Source organism: Ciconia boyciana, chromosome 1 (assembly GCF_034638445.1).
Source record: "Ciconia boyciana chromosome 1, ASM3463844v1, whole genome shotgun sequence".
NCBI classification, from domain to species: Eukaryota; Metazoa; Chordata; class Aves; order Ciconiiformes; family Ciconiidae; genus Ciconia; species Ciconia boyciana.
In genome coordinates this window covers 220344118-220367107 of record NC_132934.1, presented here as the reverse complement: position 1 = coordinate 220367107, position 22990 = coordinate 220344118, and the positions used below count along the sequence as shown (strand labels likewise).

General features: G+C 42.5%; 1 protein-coding gene across 1 annotated transcript in view; it reads left to right on the top strand.

The window, feature by feature from the left end:
* Positions 1-22990, top strand: part of DCHS1 (dachsous cadherin-related 1) — an 87387-nt gene that overhangs the window by 850 nt on the left and 63547 nt on the right. The window lies entirely within an intron of this gene.

Here is a 22990-nt window from a genome sequence, read left to right as displayed (position 1 = left end):
ACAGGCCGTGTCTGTCAGGGGCCGTGGGAGTATCTGTGGTAGAGGAGGTGAATGTTTCATGTTATTTCTCTTTAGGATTTGTACTAGGAGTTGTAGAGGAGCTGTGGTAGCCTGAGCTATGTAGGATGTCACGAGTACTACGCCTGCTTCCTATTCAGTGTCTCTACACATCTTGCACTCCACAAAATAGTATATTGTGCATTAAATAAGTTACAATCTCAAAATGTCACTTTTATAGAGAATGGTCAGTATGCATATTTCTAACTGGGACCCATAAAGGTCAATCCTCAGCCCAGTGCTAGCATTTTATCAACAACCACATGAAAATTTTTCTCTGAAGTGTATTTTATTAGTGTTGCCTTTTAGGTGATTCCTGGCATACCTGAAGTAGCTAGTCCTAGCTAATGCAGTTGTAGCGTAGTATAGTTACAGTACATTATGGTAGCTCCTATATTTCTATTTGTATTCTAGATGTGTGCACAGTTTCTGCAGAGATCAAGGCTTCCTTTTCCTCCAGGTTCCCTTTTCCTAGATGTTCATCATTTTGTTGATCTTGTCACATCTCTGGGATCTGGAAATGATGTTTTGATTTAGTTACAGGTTAAGATTTACAGGGAATGCTAGCCCATCCTGCTGGCACTTCAGTTCCTGCAGGATTTCCAATTATACTAGCATCCTGAGAATTATGATGGAACAAAACACATGGCAGCATGTTGAGGAGTAGCCACTCAACTCACTGCATCCAGCCATCCCGGGAAGTCCTTTCCAGTGCTACGTTTCTATCTCCATAACAATCTTCTGTGCAAACTCTGTGAGAAGACACCGAAACATGAACTGGGCATCTTGGGTTTAACACAAGAACACAGACCCAAATAGTTTGGGGGGGAGGAGGGCAGGGGGCTGGGAGGTTAGTTTCCTGTCCTTAGTACAAGGCACCACATGTGTGCTCCAGGAAGGGAGTCTCTATATCAGATTTCCTTGGTAAAGGATGAGAAGGTGGTGTGCAGCCATTCTTGGGTCTGCATGTCCAATCCCTAGCTGTCACAGATATAAAATCCTGTAATCAATCATAATTTTATCAGGCTCTAGTTTAGAAGCTGATGGGATTTTTGCTTCTATGTCCTTCTTAGTTTGGAAAGATGTTTCAGAGCCTGTAATAGCTAGAAATCGCCTCCAGATTTCTTGTCACATGTATTAATGGCCAATTTATATCCATTTATTCTTATTCTTAATCTGAAATTGTTCCTTTGCCTTTCTGGCACTGACTCCAAGTGTACAAGCAGACAGATTTATCAGCTCTTGGTCTGTGTTTTGCCAGATGAAGGCTAGCTAAGCAAGTTCTGCTAGTGGGAAGTAGAAAGCTTTTAAATATATTTCTGAGAGGGGATGGATGCTGTGTGTCGAGGGTATGCTGTCATAGACCTGGCACTTGCCTCTGGTTTGGACATCTTCACAGGCTGACATGGGGGAGGGGATGCCTCTTCCCTGGTGTGCATGGGCAACCTTCCCCTGCCTGGTCTCTCCTCCCACTCCTCTGAGGATTCCCCTGGGGCTCTGCACGACATTCAAAGCTTGTGAGGAATGCACAACTCACCCCAAATAACAGAAAACACATAGCAGAGCAGCACAGGCATCTAGGGGCCCCATGCTGCTCCCACCCCCAACTGGGCGGGCGGTCTGAGGAGAGGGGAGTATATAATGAAAAGCATTTGCTGCAGCAGCTATCTATAGTCTTTTGTGTTTGGGAGTGGGCAAGGGACAGGCGTGGCCCTGCCTGCCTGACCTCAGAGTTGACGTCAGAGAGCCCCAAATGAATAACAGGGAGTGCTCCAGAGAGAGAAGCACAGCCAGGCTACCCAGCATGGAAGGTGAGACACCAGCACCACTAAACGAGAGAAGAGATAAAATGAGAGGTATTGTTTCCCACAGAAGGGTACTCTGTATCCACAGTATCAAGACTCTGGCTTCAATTCAAGGTGCACCAAAGAAGTTTGGGTCTTTCTATGGGCTGACTCAGCAACACAAAGTCTGTGCTTCTGATCTGCTACTAGCATTTTCCCTTACCTGTTCTGCTTTCTTAACCACTTGGATGCATGCTGAGGGTTATCAGTTGCAGCACGGCCTCTGTATCAGCTTGCACCTGGGAAACAGTTCTAGGAATCATAAGAAGGTTACACATCTGTGTTGTGCTAAGCAGTAGGACTGTGCCTTAAAAATATCGCTACCCAAAATATTTGGTTCTAATGCTACCGATATTGTCCTGTTGCTCCCAGTCACTGCAAGAGTGGAGGGCTGGATTCATCTGCCAGTCTAGGACAATGTGGTAAGAATTGGATCCAGGAGAACATACGGTATGAGTCTCAGATCTTGATAATTTCATTGTAATGTAATAGCACAGAGGGGCCTCAGTGACAGGGCGAGGCCTTGTCAGGCTAAGGCTAGTGCAGCAAAATTTACAGATAAACAACATAACTTGTAGGTCTTACATGCACACGGAAGTCTTGAGTGTACAACCTAAATACTTCACAAAATACATCTGTGTCATCAAAGAGGCTGTGATTAACAAAACAAGATATAATCACAGAATCATAGAATGATTTGGGTTGGAGGAGACTTTTAAAGATCATCTAGTCTGCCCTGCCCTGCCATGGTGAAGTGACATCTTTCACTAGATCAGGTTGCTTAAAGCCCTATCCAACCTGACTTTGAACACTTTGAACACAATCACAGGAACCAGCTCCCTAGTCATTGTTAAGAATGTAAACATCTCCAAAAAAAAATCCATCACTGTCAAGGAAGATATTGTGATTTTCTCATTCTTTGGTATTCAGTGGAATCTTTTCTCCTTCAAAAAGAGTGATGGAAAGGAAGTTTAGAAGATATCCTTAGATACTAATGGCAGTGATGTTGGAAGTGGAGAGAAAAAACAATCATACTGTGTCTTGTCACAGAAGTTAGGAAGTGCAGGAAACAGTTGTGAGGACTTTTAAAAGATAAAATAAGTGGTTTGTTTTACAGCCTTGTAGAGACTGTGCAGTAGAGAAGGGGGGACTGAGGTAAGGATATGGCTAAAATACTAGCCTGGAGGGATAACATTTGCGCCGATATTATAATGGACTTAGATTTGTGAATCAAAAAGGAGGGTGAAAAGAACCAGCTGAGGAGATGTGAGGACAAAGAATGTTGAGGTGGGGTTTTGTTTTCCTTTTGTTTTTGTTTTGCAGAGATCTTGCACCAAAGGATCTTGGGGAATTACCAGTGCACTGATATTTATAGAATGAAAATGACATGTCTTGTGAAATTGTTGGACACTTGAAATTGTTGGAGTATCAGCCCTGGGCAAAATAGTGGAAGGGTTGACCGCACATTGTAAGAGGGAGTGATGATTGCCATTAACTATACAACCAATATACATTTCTGAGCAAGATAATTATATGTCTGTTTGGAATACCACCAGTGGAGATATGTTTATATCCTAGGAGGTTTGCTTCCCTGTTTTATTCCCATTTAATATTGTGGTCTTTTAAAATCTCCTTGTTAATAATTCAGAACTTCATTAAATGATGTTGACCATTCCATGTTGAAGGACAAGAGCTTGACCTTAGGCACTGCTGTGATCAACTCTTCTGAAAAACTACCAGAGCTTTCCAAAAAAATGTCTTGAAGTCTTCTCCTTGCAGGAGCATGCTCATACGCTTCACATCAAGTGACACCGACCCCCACTTTGCCTTTCATCTGCTTGGTGGGAGGCACTCTTCATCTCCTTACCCACCACAGAGTTCCTGTACTACCTGCTGCTTTCCCCATTCTAAGTAACACATTACCAAATGGATCTGTTGCATTTACATTCAGTGATTCTCTACATTTTGTGAATAAACGTGGATTGGGGTAAAGCACCGATGATACTTCTGATAAACTGATATGGCACTTTATGCTGTATTACACTTATGTTTGTGCTATTCAAAGACTTTATCACACTGTCTCAATTTGCTTTTTCTCTCTGAACAGGTCGAACTCCAGTTTGAGTTATTGTCCAGTGTGGATTTTTTTCAAAGAGGTATGAGCAAGATAGGAGCCTTTAACTTCCATTGAGGGAAGTTTCAAAAGTAACCTTTCTGCCTGTGTATAGGGGCCTGATGTATGGGGGTGCTGCTCCTCCAGCTGCTTTAATCAGCAGACTCAAGCCTCTCAGACCTCCCTTTGTATTTTAGAGATAAATACCCTTCCTTGTTCTTCTCTCCAAATGCAAAAATTATACACTGGCTGTCTCATAGTTTCTTTGGTGACTTGAAAGCCTTCAAAAATCTGGCTCTTATATTGTTTCCTCCTCAAATGTCTGCCTCAATTCCCACTCTGTAAAATGGGGATAAGACCAAATTTCGTAGGGGGGAAGCATGAGGGAAAAAAAAGGAATTTTGACACTATCAGAGAGAGATAAGGGATTTCTGTAAGGCATTTGTTAGTAGTACATGAAAAGCTGATTAAACACTGAGCAGTAATTCATCACCTTTTGACTTAAACTCTGTTGCTGTGTTTCACAATGGATGATTGTGAGCCAGCAGGTTTGTTTCTAGGAGAGTCCCACAGAGCGGTTCATGGTTACAGATTGGTGGCTGTGTCCTGGAAAGCAGGAATTAAAGGATTTATTGATTGCATTAGATGACCAATAGAATATGAATTCTCAGTTTGATTAAATAGCTAGACCAAAAGGTATCTAGTATATGAAGAGTATATAAAAAGAATATCATAGAATAGGATAGAATAGAATAGAATAGAATAGAATAGTTCAGTTGAAAGGGACCTACAACAATCATCTAGTCCAACTGCAAAGAAGGATTGGTATTACATATGTATATTTCATTAGTATAATGATTACTGGCATAATGTCAGTGTTCTGGGATCAGCATTTCAAACCCATTCTGGTTACAAGTTTAAATGAGTTCTGGTTTGAGGTCTCCCCTATATTCAGAGATTGAAAGCACAGAGTCTCTTTAGGTTCAAATGGTTGTAAAATTAACCAGTATGGAACTACAACAGGACTTTCAGAAAATTAAGTCCAATCTGTATTTGGACTCTGAGTAAATTTTGTCAGGGACCCAGGTACGTGATGCCTTTTGCGTTCCTCTGGCAGGTGACATTGTTTCTTACCAATTTCCTGATGTTTCAAGGATCACCAGTATTATATTGCCATGTTTGCCAGCAGATGTAGTGTTGCTTCCCCCAGATTAGAATTCCCCATCCACATGATGTTAAAACCAGAATCACATTCACCACTTTCTTCCTAGGAGGCTCAGATGAACAGGACTAGCAAAAGGAAAGTATCTCTCCAGTGTCCTAACCCCCAGTTCTGCAACTTCACACCCTCTCAGCTTCATCCTGCTATTATCTCTGCTCCCAGGAACTCATAACCTAACACAGACATCTAGCCAATCTCCAGGGAGTCTCTGGTCCATGAATTTGGCCTTGTTTATAGCATCTGAGCCATGATGTCATCACTTTGGGGCCCCACACATAGATGGCAAAGGAGGAAACAATATAAATTATGCTGGCCCCTGCTTTCTTGTGGTGACATCTGTACTTGCCAGAAACTTCTAGCCTTTGTTCTGGGCTGGGAATGGGTTTCATAATGGAGAGGGAGGCACTTTCTATTCTGAGTGGAGAAAGCAGTACCAAGGAAGGTTTTAATTATCTCCCATCAGTGCAGAGCAGGCAGGCTGCTTGCAGTCGCAGGAGTTGATGAACAGTGCAGTCCCAGTCCAGTCTATTACAGTGAGAAGGGCTGCAGCAATGGAGCATGTTCTCACCCCATGGGAAAGGAGTCCTTGTTGGAGGATGAGACCAATTCTTATTAAGATCCAGAATGGAGCTCTTCCCAAGAGGAGAGGAGTCCCTCTGCCAGACTAGGAGCAATAGAGTAAAGCAAACACCAATTAGAAATGCCAGGGAAGCATAACAGGCTTTTCTCACTTTTGTCCCATCTCTCAACTCTGCTTGAGGTGACATTGTACTATGGAGAATGGCACTCTGGGCTTGTCCTTCTAACCTGTCCTAAGGACTAATGTAGAGCTTGGGCTATTGCTGTTCATAACCTAGCAGGGAATGTCGCAAACACGTGGAAGATGTTCTTGTCTCAATTTTTATGCCTTGCCTTGCAATCATCCTCTTTTCCTCCAGGGTAGCCTGGTACAGTCCAGCACTTTGGGGTCCTGCTATGAAAATTATCTGCTCAACATTTTTCAAATGCTTTGAGGGAGGGTTCTTGTTTATGTGGCATTCATACTTTTTTATTCCTCCTGTCTTGCTGATGCTAGTTCTCCATCGTGTTACCCTTATCTGTTAATGGTTCACATTACCTTTGATAGATTCTTTCTCTGACTTGTTTTTGCTTTCCCATTGTAAGCATGAATCTAAATCCTGCATTCCTATTGCAAGAGCTGCTACTTCCTTCCCTCCCCTTTAGTTTGATTAATATTTTCTTCCATCTTTTCTGCTTACTCACCAGGTCATGTGGCTGATTTTAACATCACCTTGCCTTCTCCAGCTGTTTCTGAAATGCCCTCTGTAAAAAATGCATCTGTCCCTGGCATCCTCATGGCCTCCCTGTCTATGTCCTGAGTCCTTCAGAGACTTTGATGCCTTTATTTGACATTTCTTAAGGCCTAAACTCCTGATGGATCATGTTGCTTGAATCAGGTCAGGCTGTGGGGGAATGCTGCACTGCTACTTGCTCCCTCTTCCCCTACCCTGCTTCCTTCCCTCTTTTCCTCTTCAGAGCAGTGCTGTGTTCAGCTTTTCAGTGTTGCTGTCACCAGTTCCACCCTGCCAGCCTTTCTCTCTTCTTTCAATTTCTGGCTCTTTCTCTTCTTCTGCTCACAGTCATCGCTCACACTTCTCCACTGGCTAATATTCTTCATGCTCTGTTGTCCTCTACCCTTGATTCATTTTCCCCTTCTCTTCCATTACAAGCTCAACCATGAAAGTCCTCAGCCCTTACACACTCCTGGGATCTCTTTCACCTCCTGCACTGGTATTAACAAACTCCCATAAACAGTTTGAATTCTGCCACTTCACTGCCTTTCCTCCTGCTCTCATTTTGACATCTTCCTAGTTTAAAATGGGAAGGTTCAAAGTTTTACTTACTCCCTTGTCCTCAATTTCAAGTTCCTTTATCCTGTTTTAGCTCATTCCTCAAACTCTTTCCTCCTCCTGCTTTCAGTTCTTTCTTTGTAAGAGCTCTCTGCTTCCTCCCACAGGAAAGGAACATGAAATAACCTCTTCTTTCTCTTTGCCTTGCTTTCATTCTTCTCCTCTTTCTTCTCCCCATCACAAATGCAGAAATTTCTTGCCTACTTTATTCTGTTATTGTACTCCCAGGTAACATGTTCTGAGGATTTCAAGTGCAGTATTTCAAATAACTTATGTGACTCTTTCCTTGTTTGCTCTAGAAGGGAAGATGAAGTTTGTAGATGGTATTTTTACTACGAATAGTGAGTTTGTGGCACAGTGGACTCTGGACTTCAGCCTCCAGGGCTACAGGATACAATGTGAGTGAGACATAAAATCTGTGATGCACAACATCACTCAGGCACAAAGCAAGTGCTGTGAGATGTGTTAATTTTCTGTAAATGACACTTAAACCTTATATTTTGCTTCTTTATTTGAGAAATAAAGAACCAATAGTAAGCATAAAACAGAAGACCTGTAGTTGAGGGATACTGTTTCTCAGAATTACAGAGTTCTAAAAGCTGCATATTGTTCATTCTGTCACACGGCTGTGGCAGAGGATGCTAAAGCCACTGCAAGTCCCAGTGTTTCTTAGGTGAGTGATGTTGGATATGTTGTCTCTCTAAGTGCAGATCTGGACATTGGATGGGACAGACCTGGGAAAGTACTAAGAAGAGTCTTTCACCTTTGACAGTAATGAAACCAGAAAATATTGTTCTTCTTATTCTATATTAGAATAGAATTTATATACTTGGAAGGGACCTACAACGATCATCTAGTCCAACCGCCTGACCACTTCAGGGCTGACCAAAAGTTAAAGCATTAAGGGCATTGTCCAAATGCCTCTTAAACACTGACAGGCATGGGGCATTGACCACCTCTCTAGGAAGCCTGTTCCACTGTTTGACCACCCTTTCTGTAAAGAAATGCTTCCTAATGTCCAGTCTAAACCTCTCCTGATGCAGCTTGGAACCATTCCCACATGTCCTGTCCCTGGATACAAGAAGAGATCAGCACCTCCCTCTCCACGTCCCCTCCTCAGGAAGCTGTAGAGAGCAATGAAGTTGCCCTTCAGTCTCTTTTTCTCCAAACTAGACAAACCCAGAGTCCTTAGCTGCTCCTCACAGGCCATGCCTTCCAGGCCTGTCACCAGCTTCGTTGCCCTCCTCTGGACGCATTCAAGGACCTTCACATCCTTCTCAAATGGTGGGGCCCAACACTGCATACAGTACTCCAGGTGAGGCCGTACCAATGATAAATACAGTGGGCTAATTGCCTCTCTTGACCAGCTGGTTATGCTGTGTTTGATGCACCCCAGAATGTGGTTTGCCCTCTCGGCTGCCAGGGCACACTGCTGACTCATATTGAGCCTGCTGCCAACCAGCACACCCAGGTCCCTTTTTGCAGGGCTGCTCTCCAGCCACTCCTCTCCCAGTTTATACTTGTGTCCGGCATTACTCCATCCCAGGGGCAGAATCTGGCTTTTGTTTTTGTTAAATTTCATGCCATTGATGATTGCCCAATGGTCCAGTCTATCTAGATCCCTCTGCAAGGACTCATGTCCCTCAAGACAGTCAACAGCACCTCCCAGTTTAGTATCATCAGCAGACTTACTAATGGTGCAATCAACTCCTGCATCCAGATCATTGATAAAAATATTGAACAGCACTGGCCCTAGGATTGAGCCCTGAGGAGCACCACTGGTGACCGGTCACCAGCCAGATGCAGCCCCATTCACTACAGCCCTTTGAGCCTTGCCATTCAGACAGTTCTTCACCCAGCGCACCATGAACCTGCTCATCTCACAGTTGGACAACTTGACCAGAAGGATACTGTGAAGGACAGTATCAAAAGCCTTACTAAAATCCAGAAAAACTACATCCACCGCCTTCCCTTCATCCACTAGGTGGGTGACCTTATCATAGATGGATATCAAATTAGTTAGACAGGACTTTCGCTTCGTGGACCCATTTTGACTGCCTGATAATTGCATTGTCCTTTAAATGCCTTTCAATTGCACCCAATATGTCTTCGCCATAATTTTTCCAGGAGCTGAGGTTAGACTAACAGGTCTGTAGTTTCCTGGGTCTTCCCTCATGCCCTTCTTGTCAATTGGAATAATGTTGGCTAGCTTCCAGTCAGCGGGGACCTCCCCAGACTCCCAAGACCTTTGGTAGATGATTGAGAGGGGTCCTGCTGTAACATCCACTAACTCCTTCAGTACTCTCGTTTGAATCCCATCGGGCCCCATGGACCTACAAACATTCAACTGATACAACTGCTCACTTACAATTTCAGTGTCCACAAATGGAAAGTCACTGTTCCCACAGTTGTGGTCCTCCAACTCAGAGGACCAGGCAGCCCAAGGTCTATCATTAGCATTAAAAACTGAGGCAAAAAAAGGCATTGAAAGCATTCTGTGAGTCAAAGAGAGGATACTAGGCTAGATGGATCTTTGGTCTAACATACCATGATTATTCTAATCCATATGTTACATATAATCTATATTAGAATATTGTATATTTGTATACATATATTTATAATTTATATGTGTAAACACACACACATACACATCACCACCCCATACACACCTCTTAGCTTTGTCAGTACTTTTTCTAAGGCCTTTTTTTCTCTTCTGGATACTGATGGGGAACATGACAGCTCTTTGGGGGGTATTGTTGGTTTACTGGAGGGGTTTTTTGCCTGCAATTTTAGAACTGAATAGACAGATGTAAAAACTTGCAATACTCCAAGAGTTTGCCAGCTCTCCCTTTTGCAGAACACAAACACACAAGCTCCTGAGAAACATTGTGAAATTTTTATTTTACAAGACATCTCATCTTCCAGGAAAAAAACCCAAAAAGATGTCTGTATTGAATCACAGAAAGATGCTTAGTGTGTATATATAGGCCTACACTGTTGAAATAATACTGATTTTTGAGGATGGTGGGGGAGAAAGAACCCCTGAAAGTTAAGTTTCAACCATTTCTTGGAGAAAATGTTTATTTTAATAAAATCAGTGCAGCTTCACTGAGTTACACTTGCTATGGCAATACACTTCTGAAGAGTTAGAAATTATACTCAAACCGCCCTTCAGTCTCTTTGGAATTACAGGGATGAGTAATCATCTAACAGAGTTTAAAAAAATCTGGATTTTTCTGATTCCTCTACTATCGTGACCCACTGCTCACATGATTTTACTTTGAACACTTTTTCAGGTTTGTCAGATCCATGATGAATGGAGAATGCTTAAGTTGCTTAAAATAATATTTTGCCTTCATTAAAGAACCACAGAACCTGGGTTAGGGCAATCAGCAGTATCAATACAGACTGGGGGATGAAGGGATTGAGAGCAGCCCTGCAGAGAAGGACTTGGAGATCCTGGTGGATGAAAAATTGGACATAAGCCGTCAGTGTGCCCTTGCAGCCCAGAAAACCAGTCGTATCCTGGTCGAGGATACAATAGCGAGGTTGAGGGCGGTGATTCTCCCCCTCTACTCTGCTCTGGTGAGACCCCACCTGGAGCACTGCATCCAGTTCTGGGGTCCCCAGCACAAGACAGACATGGACCTGTTAGAGTGGGTCCAGAGGAAGGCCACGAAAATTATCAGAGGGCTGGAACACCTCTCCTATGAAGAAAGGCTGAGAGAGTTGGGGTTGTTTAGGCTGGAGAAGAGAAGGCTCCAAGGACACCTTACTGCGGCCTTGCAATACTTAGAGGAGGCTTATAAGAAAGGCTGAGAGATATTTTTTACCAAGGCCTGTAGTGACAGGACAAGAGGTAATGCTTTGAAACTAGAACAGGGTAAATTTAGATTGGACACAAGGAAGAAATTCTTTACTATAAGAGTGATGAGACACTGGAACGGGTTGCCCTGAGAAATTGTGAACGCCCCATCCCTGGAAGTGTTCAGTCAGGTTGGACGGGGCTTTGAGCAACCTGATCTAGTGAAAGATGTCCCTGCCCATGGCAAGGAGGTTGGACTAGATGATCTTTAAAGGTCCATTTCCACCCAAACCATTATATAACAACCACAGAACTACAGAATCACAGAATGATTGAGGTTGGAAGGGACCTTTGGAAGTCATCTTGTCCAAGCCCCATGCTCATGCTGGATCAGTGAACCATAGATGACCTCAGTGAGCTTCTTTAGACTCATAGTTGCAAATCAATTTGGCCCATTGTTTTAAAAAACATTTGGTATTGCTAGACTACTGTTTATTATCTTCTAATGTTTTCATCTTGTATCTCACACATACAAAAGAGAATTTTGACCAACTATTCCTTCTTGGCATCATTAACAGTTTTACTATCTCCATGTAACAGACTGCCCTATGCTGGATTTCTTTTGTTCTTAGTTTACTTCAAAAACAAAAGCATACCATTTTTATTATCTTTAGTGCTGCCAGGGTTTTATTCCTTCTTTTTCCCTTGGCTTCAGTTTTACATGACCCAGGAATTATGTCACTTAGAAATTATCTATTTCCCCTTCTCAATTGCATCCTTTTCTATTTGCAGGATACAGATTTGACTTATGACAAAAGCAGATATGTTCCCATAATTAAGCTTTTTTTTTTCTGTACTCCATGTGTCGTGGTTTAGCCCCAGTTGGCAACCAAGCACCACACAGCCGCTCGCTCACCCTCCCCCCTCTCAGTGGGATGGGGAGAGAATCTGAAAAGCACAAATAAGAAAACTTGTGGGTTGAGATAAGAACAGTTTAATAATTGAAATATAATAATAATTATATATTGTAATGAAAAGGGGAACAACGGGGCGGGGGGGGGGAACAAAACCCAAGAAAAAAACAAGTGATGCAACTGCTCACCACCCGCCGACCGATGCCCAGCCAGTCCCTGAGCAGCAATTGCTGTCCCCTGGCCAACTCCCCCCAGTTTATATACTGAGCGTGACATCATATGATATGGAATAGCCCTTTGGCCAGTTTGGCCTCCCAGCTTCTTGTGCACCTGGCAGAGCATGGGAAGCTGAAAAGTCCTTGACTAGTGCAAGGATTATTTAGCAACAACTAAAACATCAGTGTGTTATCAACATTATTCTCGTACTAAATCCAAAACACAGCACTATATCAGCTACTGGAAAGAAAATTAACTCTATCCCAACTGAATCCAGGACACCATGGTAATGTAACACTGAGTATTCTTATCCTTGAAAACCTCCAATCCTTGAATCTTGTTGACTCTTTTGTTTAATTATGTCTTGCAATTATAAAATCTACAGTCTAATTTTATGTGTAACTGTGGGTTTTATCTTCAGAACAGTAGGATTCAAATTAATCTGGGATACAGTTACTAGCATTCATAAATCATAAAACCACAAAAAGAGTACTGTGAATCAGTCTGTCATCTTGTAAAACACATAAACCTTCCCTGAATTATCTTTTCCTTGACTTACTAACATACATTTGGAAAAAAAAACAAACCAAAACAAAACAAAACAAAGCAAAACCACACACAAACACATTTTGATTCAGGAGTTACCAATGACCAGAAATTCACAACATCATTAGTTAAGTTGTTCATATTGGTAATTACTTGGGCTGTTAAAAGTTTGTATCCTGCTTTTGAGCTGAATTGGTCTGTTTTATAAGATTCCATCCAGGACAGTTTTGCATCCTGTTACAATCAAGCTAACAGACCTGTAATTGTTCAAAATACTTTTTAAGAAATCTGTTCCTAAATATAGGTACTGCATTAGATATTTACCAAATATTTCACCTCTAATGTGGTAAATTGGTTAAAAATTGCCTCCATTATCAATTGCTCCAGTTATGTATGCTCATTCTTTCCATTCTGGGATGCAGAGGCAATGTAAGAACCAAATTAAAATTAAATTCTAATTGTTTCCATCTGAGAAATTAGCATTTCAGTATCCTTATTACTACTAGCACCTGTGCTTTTGACACCATGTGTCTCAGGTGCAGAAATCAGCCTCTTTTCCATTTCTATAGATTCTAAGTTTATCTCTATTATCTTTTTCAAGTAGTTATTCATCCAGGGAAGTCTGGTGCCTTAGCCAATGAAAGCATGATATTGGGCCTCAGTTCAACAACAACAACAAAACAAACAAACAAAAATGGTTGAAATTTTAGACTGTTAAAACATGGAATGGGATTCAGAGTGCTGAAGTACTGTAACACTGCACTAGAGAGCACTGTAGCTTCAAAGGGAATGCCAGGAGGCACCTTAGCCAATGTGCTAGAATCCACCACCAACGTGAAAACTTGCAATGTTTGAGAGGGCAGTATTGGCTGTAAGATGGCTGTTGGTAAGTGCTGTGGTGATATTTCAGTGATTCTGTATGTGAGATGAGGAGGAAGCTGGAAATCAAGAACACATCATGTAGATAATTGGGATAATGAGATTTATGTGGGATGGTCTTGTCTATTATCTGTCCCAAGTAGCAACAGACAGCTTGTCTGTGATTTCTGGGCACTCTTCATGCACAAGTAGCAGTTCAAGCTAGTATTACCAACTGGCACTGCTGCAGGGTGAAATGCAAATGCTGCATACCTTTGGGGTTTCAGATCAATCCAGATTGTTTATATCCCCTACTTTACATTAGGCCATCAGTTCAGGAAAACCATTTCTATTTTGTTTGGTCAGTTGTCAGGGTCCAATACTCTCTGACCAGGTTCTTTTAGAAATTCCACACAAGGAGGGTTTAATGTTTGGTAGCAGATTTACTTATTTGAAGATACTTGGCCTTACATGGGATTTGATTTAGCAGAGGATTACAGCGGTATACTGAAATCAAAACACAAGCGTAATATAGCAATTGCAATATACAGTTGAATCTCAATGCAAATGTGATTCCCATTACGAGTCTTTATATGGTCACTGTCACGATGCTGGGCATCTCCAGTTGCTGGGGAAGGGATACATGGGTTGAAGCCAACTCAAGCCCATTGCTCTCTTCAAAGTTCATTTTGTTGGTTGCTTAGTTGTTATACTCGACGTTGGGCTAAGCCATGTATATACTTAGCCCATGCTGGTCTGGCTAGCTCAGGAAGACATTCACACCTATTTGATTAACTCACGGAAAGCCATTTATACAACCAGTTGATTCACTCAACTGATACTGCCTTTATCTAAAACAAAGGCCACCCTCCAGTCCCCTTTGTGTTAAGTTCATCTTGCTTTGCAATAATTGCGGTCACTCCCTATATTCTTCCCTGAGCTTCAGGATTACATCAACTGTGGTCATCTCCTCTGAGCCTTCTTGCATTGTAGGGATTTGTTGATCAGTCCTATCAGTTGACCCATATTCAGTTTTGTTCTCAATGTTCAGTTGCCACAGTAAAGCAAAAAGAAGGCTGACCAAATAGCTAACCACATAAACATAGAGCAAGAGTTCCTCTTAGACTGCTGAGTAATAGTTACAAGAAATACAAGTTAAACCAGGGGGGAAAAAATCCTGTCTTCTCTCATCTCCAGTATACCTTTGTAGCTCTTCTGTGATGTCTCATTTACAACATATTCTTTGACATGCCGGACAACTTTGTAGCCCTGCATTATGGTTGGCAAGTACATATTCCACACTCCAAGTACTGCATCAGCTCTGAATAGTTGTACTGTTTATCCTCTAGAAATAATGTTCTCCAGCTATAATATCCTCAATGTCCATCTTCCACTCACTGCAAAAAGTATCAACAGCATTTTTAAAGGACGGTTGGGGTGGCTGTTATCTCTACTATTTAAAGTCCATAATGAGTTTCAGTAGTTCCTTTTTTTTTTCCACTCACGGTTTTCCTGGAGGAATTATTTCTATCTTGGCATTACCAACTTCTTTTCAGGCAGCATAACACATCTTTAAACATTCTTTTTACATTTACATTATTCAGTGTAACAAGTGTTAAGATATATACATGTCTGTTAAAGACTACGACCACCACTGTGCACTGGGTTTAATGTGGCCAGGCGTTGGCAGCAGTGGAGCTGCAGGGGTGGCCTTTGTGAGAAGAGGCTGGGGTTGCCCCCTGCCAGACACAGCTGGTTCCAGCCGGTCCCAGCCGGTTGCAGCCAGCTCCAAAACGAACCTACTGCTGCCCAAAACTGAGCCCATCAGCAACACTAGTGGCACCTCTCTAAGAACATATTTAAGAAAGGGTAAAAAATGCTGGGCAGCAACTGCAGGAGAGAGGTGTGAGAAAAATGTGAGAAAAGCAGCCCTACAGACACCAAGGTGAGAGAAGAAGGAGGGAGAGGAGGTGCTCCAGGTGCCGGAGCAGAGATTCCTCCACAGCCTGTGCAGAAGACCATGGTGATGCAGGTTGTCCCCCTGCAGCCCACAGGACATGTTGGAGCAGATAGCCACCCTGCAGCCTGTGGAGGATCTTATGCTGCAGCAGTGGATATTCCCTGAAGGAAGCTGCAGCCCATGGAGAGGAGTCCCTGCAGGAGCAGGTTTTCTGGCAGGAACTGTGGCACGCAGGGGACCCATGCTGGAGAAGTCTTTTGCTGAAAGACTGTACCCTGTGGAAAGGCCCCATGCTGGAGCAGTTCTTGAAGAACTGCAGCCCCTGGGAGGGACGCCATGCTGGTGCAGGGGAACAGCATGAGGAGGAAGGAGCGTCAGAGATGAAGTGTCACAACCCCCATTGCCCATCCCCCTGTGCCACTGGGGTGGGGTGAAGGTAGAAGTGTCAGAAGTGAAGGACTGAAGTTGAGTCTGGGAAGAAGGGGGGCTGGAGGGAAGGTGGTTTCAGTTTTGTCTTTGTTTCTCATCATCCTATTCTATTTTTAATCGGCAATAAATTAAATTAATCTTCCCCAAGTCAAGTCTGGTTTGCCCATGACAGTAGCTGGTAAGCGATCTCCCTGTTTTTATCTCGGCCTATGAGCTTTTTCATCTTATTTTCTCCCCCGTCCTGTTGAGGGGGAATGAGAGAGTGGCTTGGTGGGCATCTGGCAGCCAGCCAAGGTTAACCCACAACACCAGTGTTTCATCAGCTGTCCATAGCCTGTTTAGATACAATCGTAACACAGAAAACTGATCCAGTGACAAGGCACTTGTTTTTAAATCAGTTGTATTTTGGGGACCAGACTACTCAACTACATTGAATTTCAAAGCAGACTACAATGGAACATGATGACAAATGATGAATGAAGCAAGGTGAAATGGTGGTCACTGACTTCTTATGGTGAGGGCCCAAAAGCAGTCAACTACAATCAGGGTAGGCTTCTGCTTGAAGGCTGTTTGTTCCCTGACAGAAAACAAGAGATTAGTTCAAATTATTACACACTCCATAATACACCATGACATTTTTGTTAAAAAGTAGTGCATCTATCTAAACATATGTTAAATATATTAAGATGTCTCAGAGGGAAAAGTTGTCAGAAAGAATATTTGAAGTTCAGTGTTGCTTCAATGTTTTTGGTGATTTAAAAGTAAATAAGTCATTGCTGATAAAGTTTGCAGATGATACTAAGACTGGCTGAAAGAAAAACATGTAAGTAAAAAACAATGAACTAGTAAACTGGATCCTCTCAAACAAGGTTGCTCTTAACAGAGTCAAATGCAAAGCATTTCCATGATTATGGGACTGTCCAGAAAAATAAGGGCTGAAATAGTTTATACTGGTAGAATGCAAGCAAGTTAAAACTCAGTACTGGAGCAAAAAGAGCTAAAGCTACCTTTGGATGCATGAAGAGGGAAGAAATGAGTGGAATCCGACCTGAAAGAATGCACCTACAAGTGGTGAGGGAGCTGGATGACATCACTGTGAGACCACTGTCGATTATCTTTGAAAGGTCATGGTGACTAGGCGAGGTTCCTGAGGACTGGAAGACAGCAAATATCACTCCTATCTTCAAGAAGGGCAAAAAGGAAGATCCAGGGAACTACAGGCCAGTCAGCCTCACCTCAGTCCCTAGGAAGGTGATAGAGCAAATCTTCCTGAAAACCATTTCCACACACAAGAAGGCAAGAAGGTGACCAGGAGTAGTCAGCAAAGATTTATGAAGAGAAAATCATGCTTAACTAACCTGATAGCCTTCTACAATGAGATGACTTGGTGTTGGAGGGGAGAGCAGTGGATGTTGTTTGCCTCAGCTTTAGTAAGGCTCTAGTTGTCCCTGCTTTGAGCAGGGGAGGTGGACTAAATCTCTAGGTGTCCCTTCCAACCTCAATTATTCTGTGATTCAGTCCCTCTTATGAAGACCATATATATTCTGGTTTGGAGGTACCCAATCCCAGTTTGTGAAACAAATCTTAGTAAAACCAAGGACTATTATGAACTTCCTCATTTTTCAGCATTATTTCCTTCACTTCTCTATTTCCTGTTTTTTCCTTCACTTCTTCATTTATTATGGAGAATAATTATATGGACATAACCCACTTTTTCCACTGTTCCTTAAGGTATCCCACCTCATTGACAATGTCAAATTGAAACACAGGATTCTGTTAAAACATACAAAAAGACTTTCAATTGAAAATTTAACATTTCAAAGTTTATGATCCTTTTCTCTTCTGTGATATTCTCTTTGATGAACATGAACATGGAAGGATCCTATCTATGATTGATGATGGAAGTCTTCGGCAGCCACTAAATTGCCTTCGGGTCACAGGCACACAAGGCAGACAAGGTACAATTTCCAGTTTATAGCATTTATAATTGCCTTCCTTACAAAATCTAAACACTTTCCAGACGTTCATTAGGCAATACTATAAAACATCTCTGATGTGCTCTACTGACAGTGTCCATGAGGTGGGGGATGCAGTGAGGAAAGGTGGAAAAAATGGGGCATGTCTATATAATTCTCTGTCTATAATAAATTGAGGTGAGGCTGACTGATCTTCCTTTTTGCCCTTCTTGAAGATAGGAGTGATATTTGCTGTCTTCCAGTCCCCAGGAACCTCCCCCAGTCACCATGACCTTTCAAAGGTAATCGAGAGTGGTCTCGCAATGATGTCATCCAGCTCCCTCACCACTTGTGGGTGCATTCTTTCAGGTCCCGTGAACTTGTGTAAGCCCAGTCTGCTAAAAGTGGTCCCTAACTTGACCCTCCTCCACTGAGGGTAAGTCTTCCTTGCTCCAGAGTTTTCCTTTGGTCTTAGGGGCCTGCGATTCCTGAAGGCTGTTTTTCTGTGTCCCTTGTCACCAGGGTGCTTGCCCCATTTAGCAGTGGGCCTGCATTTTCCTTAGTCTTCCTGTTGCTGCTGATATACCTGCAGAAGCCTCTCTTGTTGCACTTCACATCTCTTGCCAGATTTGACTCCAGGTGGGCTTTGGTTTTCCCTACGCCATATCTGCTTGCTTGGATAACATCTCTATTTCTCCTGGGTTACCTGTCCCTTCTTCCATCTCACAGTGCCTCACAGTGGCCTGAGTTATTTTTAGATATTTAAGAATCATTAAGTTGACTCATAAACAAAACTTGCTTTCTTCCTTCTGCTACGTCAGTTATGGCCCTTAAGGGTTATGTAAAGCAGAATCAACTAAGTGGTTGTTTATAGCTTGATGGTTGTTTATAGCTTGATTCTGCTATTGGAGGAGCTATGCAGCTGTGATTTAACCTGGAGGTCTGAGTAACTTTTTAAAGTGTGTGGTAGGCTTATATGTCCATTTTTAACCTATGGGATGTTTCTGGATTGTGACTTGGATTAGAGCATTTGATGTTACCTAATGGTAACATCTTTGTCAAGTTATGTGCATCATAGCAGCTTAAACTTCAAGTTAATGATTTTTTTTCGGGTTTTTAAATAATTTAAACGCGATAAGTTTAGCACACATACTGGTCTGTATCTGGGACTCATAAGCAATGCTACAACACAAATAACCGATATTCCCAAAATTAAGATTGTGTAATACATAAACTTCCACTAGATGGCGCTGTATCACACCAGTTCGTTCCTTCCTTCGGGGGCGGGGGGCAGAGGGAGCGTCTGTGTGTTTGTGTCATCCTCTCCAGTTTAAGAACGACAGCTTCCCGTGTCTGTTTGTGCCAGGTATATTTAGTGCAATTCGGCTCTTATATATGCATGCAGCATGTTTAGCACGGACTGTTTGGTCAGTGTGCACATTGTTGCCAATTTGCCTGCTGGCATGGACAGGAGTATAGTGTATTTGTGGGATATCTTGTTGTATCCCAGTGTGCATCGGTTGTGGATGATAAACTTGTCAAAGGCAAAAAGAAGGTCAGACCATCTGCATTTTTCTTTTTTCCTGGAGGAATCATTAGATCTTACTTCAGATCTTACTTCAGCCCCTCTGTGACAGACCAGAGCTTGAACCCGAGTTCTTTGGGGAGAACTCAGGTATAGATGGGTGATTCCTGGACAGTCCCATCGCCCCTGCAGACTCCTCCCAGTTCCTTGCTGCTAGGCTGAAGAGTCCAATGGCATCGACAGCATGTGGGTGAGACTTGACTCTGCTGATCTCAGAGCCTTTCCTTCCTGAACAAACATTTTCCATTCTGAAATAATCACCTCACTATATATAGAAAGCTCCTCCAAAGCAAAAGCTATGTTCTTTGGGAAGGGATATTCCTCAAATTGTTTTCTTCCTTTTACAAAACACCAGCAGGCCCTTTGCCATCAGGCTTGTATCTGTTTGTGAACACTGTTGATCAAAGGCACGTGTTCACCTCACACGAAAATAATCTGGATTCCCCATGCAGCTCCTGTGCTCCCCACCCCCACCCCACGGATTCTGAGACTATGCCTGTAATCACAATCCACAGTATTTCGGAAACCACCTCCCCATCTCACTTCCTCCCAGCTGATTTTCAGGGGAACAGAAGGAGACTTGTTTGCTACCAGGGAGGAAGTCCAGGCCTTAGTGAGCAGCTTTCTAAGAGGCACCTATGAGAATGGTGCGCTTTAGTCAGCGTATGCTTGCAGAGGCCACTGCCAAATGAGGTCACCCTGCTGCAGAAATGTGGATGAAGAGATTCCAGAAGAGGAGGATGGAAGAAGCCAGGACAGGAAGTAGAGCAGTCAGTAGCACAGGGCTCAGCTCAGTCGACTCCCTTCTCTGGAAATGTTGATTTCAGTTTTGTCTTGGATCACAGACTAAAACATATTAGATGGTTTCCTTCTCATCATTCTCTCATTCCCTTTTCTCATACTAAAAATCATTCCTTGGTTTGAGACAGTTCAGCCATCTCTTTGGGAAGAGTTTAATGGGGCAAGCAGCACACATTCAGAGGGCAGTTCAGACACTAGGACTGGGTGATACTGTCTGTGACTTTTGGGAATCACAAAGCTGACAGAACCTCAGGGAGAGACTCCTCTTTCAAACCCTATAACTTTCACTGAGCTAGCACATCTCTTGAGAAAGATCATAGATTCATAGACTACCAGGTTGGACGGAACCTCAAGGATCATCTGGTCCAACCTTTCTTGGCAAAAGCATGGTCTAGACAAGATGGCCCAGCACCCTGTCCAGCCGAAGATGGACAACCTTGACTGCTAGGAATCTGTTACACCTTTTTCTTAGTTATTCCAGTGATTAATTCCTCTTTCCATTGAACTGTTGCTCTTTACGTTTAGTTTGTATAACTGCAGTTCCACCCCATTGCTTCTGTTCTGCCTTCATTTGCTAGATTGAAACATTATACACAATTAAAAATTTTCTTTCTTACAGATCCTTAGAAATCACCTATTTTTAAATTTTTTCTGAAGCTGTCCATGTGGAAACTTGTTCTATGGATCTTGACTCATTCTTGTCACTCTTCTCTGACCGCTTTGAGTTTTCTACAGTCTTTATAGTTACTGAACATTAAATTTACATCACTAAAGCTGCAGTACTATGATTTCCCTATTGTTCTGTGTGCTTCTGTTTACTCAGTCCATACTTCCTTGCAGATTATTAGTCAAGATACTAAAGAACATTGATAGAAATATTAAAATTATTATTATTCCTTGGTAGGAAGATTATCCGCTTGGCAGGAATAATAAGCTGTACAGATAGAGACTGAGAAACAACAGTCTATACAGTAGTTCTCCGTGTTTGGTTTATAGTGGCCTGTAGGTTGAATATGAATCAGCTGAGGGCATGTTGTTGCAAAAACGAAATAACATCATATGAGATGGTATAAACAGGAATATGACTTGCAGGATGCATGAAGTAACATTTCTGGCTCTGCTTTGCTATGATAAGGCCCTTAGCCACAGTACTGTGTCCAATCTTAGTCAGTGCACTTCAGAGAATGTAGACAAATCTAAGAATGTCCAGAGGAGATGATTAGAGGTTGAGAAAATACAAGATGGAAAGATTAAATGCTCTGGAGCAGTTTAGCTTAAAGAAGAGTGAGAAGATATGATAACCACCTTGATTTGTAAAAGACAGTTGCAAAGAGAACAATCTATTTCCAGTGTTCATGACAGATAGTACAAGAAATAATGGGTTTAAATAATAGCAAAGAAAATTTAGCACTGAATAGATTGACTGGCAGGTTTATGAATTCTTCATTATGGGAGGACTTTAAGAACTAGTTAGGTGCACATATGATGAGCATGACAGGAGCTTCTGGGTGCAAGTGAACCCTCTTTGAGGTATGGGAATGAAGCAGCTGACAGCCCTAGATTTTTTTTCTACTGTTTAAAATCTGCCTATGCTATGCTGTTTAGAAAGTACTGGCAAAGAATATAACTTTCATCTCACTTGTAGCCTTATCCTTCCATGCTCTTTGTTGTATCTACCTACTTGTCTTCACTTTTGATTATTTTGTCTTCCGGGCATGAATTGTCTTATTGCTGCACTTGAAGTCTTAACCTTTAGATGCTGCTATAACTTAAAATAATACCAAATGAGCTGTTTGAGAAGTCCCAAGCTGAATTACAAGAGAGCTTCTAGTTGGGAATGCAAGAAACTGGCAAAATTAAGAAAAAGTCCAGGGCTGGGACAGATGAAACAATGAGCAGTGGGACTCCCAGCCTGCTAGATGCATGTTATAATGTAAGTTCAAGGCAAGGAGATAGCAAGGAGCAACATTTTAAGCCCAACTATTTCACAGGTTTTACTGTGCTAGAGAATTTCTCTAAAAAAGGAGGCAAGGTTGACAATCAAGTGTTCAGGGCATTTAGGACTGTTCTAGATAGCGCCCTGGAAAACAGACTGTGGGAGTCCTTACCAGGCTACCATGAGAAAGATGGGAAGCAAGGGGAGGTGATTGCTGGTTATCCTTACTTCAAGCATGATGTAGCATAAGTGTGATGTTAAGACCACTGCTCAGTCCAGCTGCTTCCAACACTGCCAGAGCTACACCAAATTTCCAAGATTGTAAACATTCTCATAAACAAATTAACAGAAGCCATTAACTTTACCTGCTCTACCTTAAAACCATCGATCACATGCAGCCCAGGGAGAGGACCTTACATTCAGGGCTCCAGGCTGCTCATGAACAAACCCTATGGCATAGAAATATGCCTGTTGCAAGAACTTTATGTGACAGGAGCTCTGCGTCCATCTAGACAAGCAGGAGATTTAGAAGAACTCTTCCACTGTAAGGTTCACAGCTATCTACTCAGGCCATATACAGCAGCAGTGCACTAGCAGCATTTCCTTTTGACCAGGCTGGGAATATAGAGCTGCAAAGCTGAGGTACCAGCCCCATTTGCTAGGTGAAATGATCTTGCAACTCTTTCTCTATATTTCATGGATTTCAAGGGCATTCCAAATGGCAGAGGCAAACTTGGGATATCACCCGAAAAAACTTAATACTGTCTTCAGGAGATCTGTCCCCTGACTTCCCTCCCTCCCTCCTCCCTCCCCCCTCCCCCCACCCAGCCCTGCCCAGC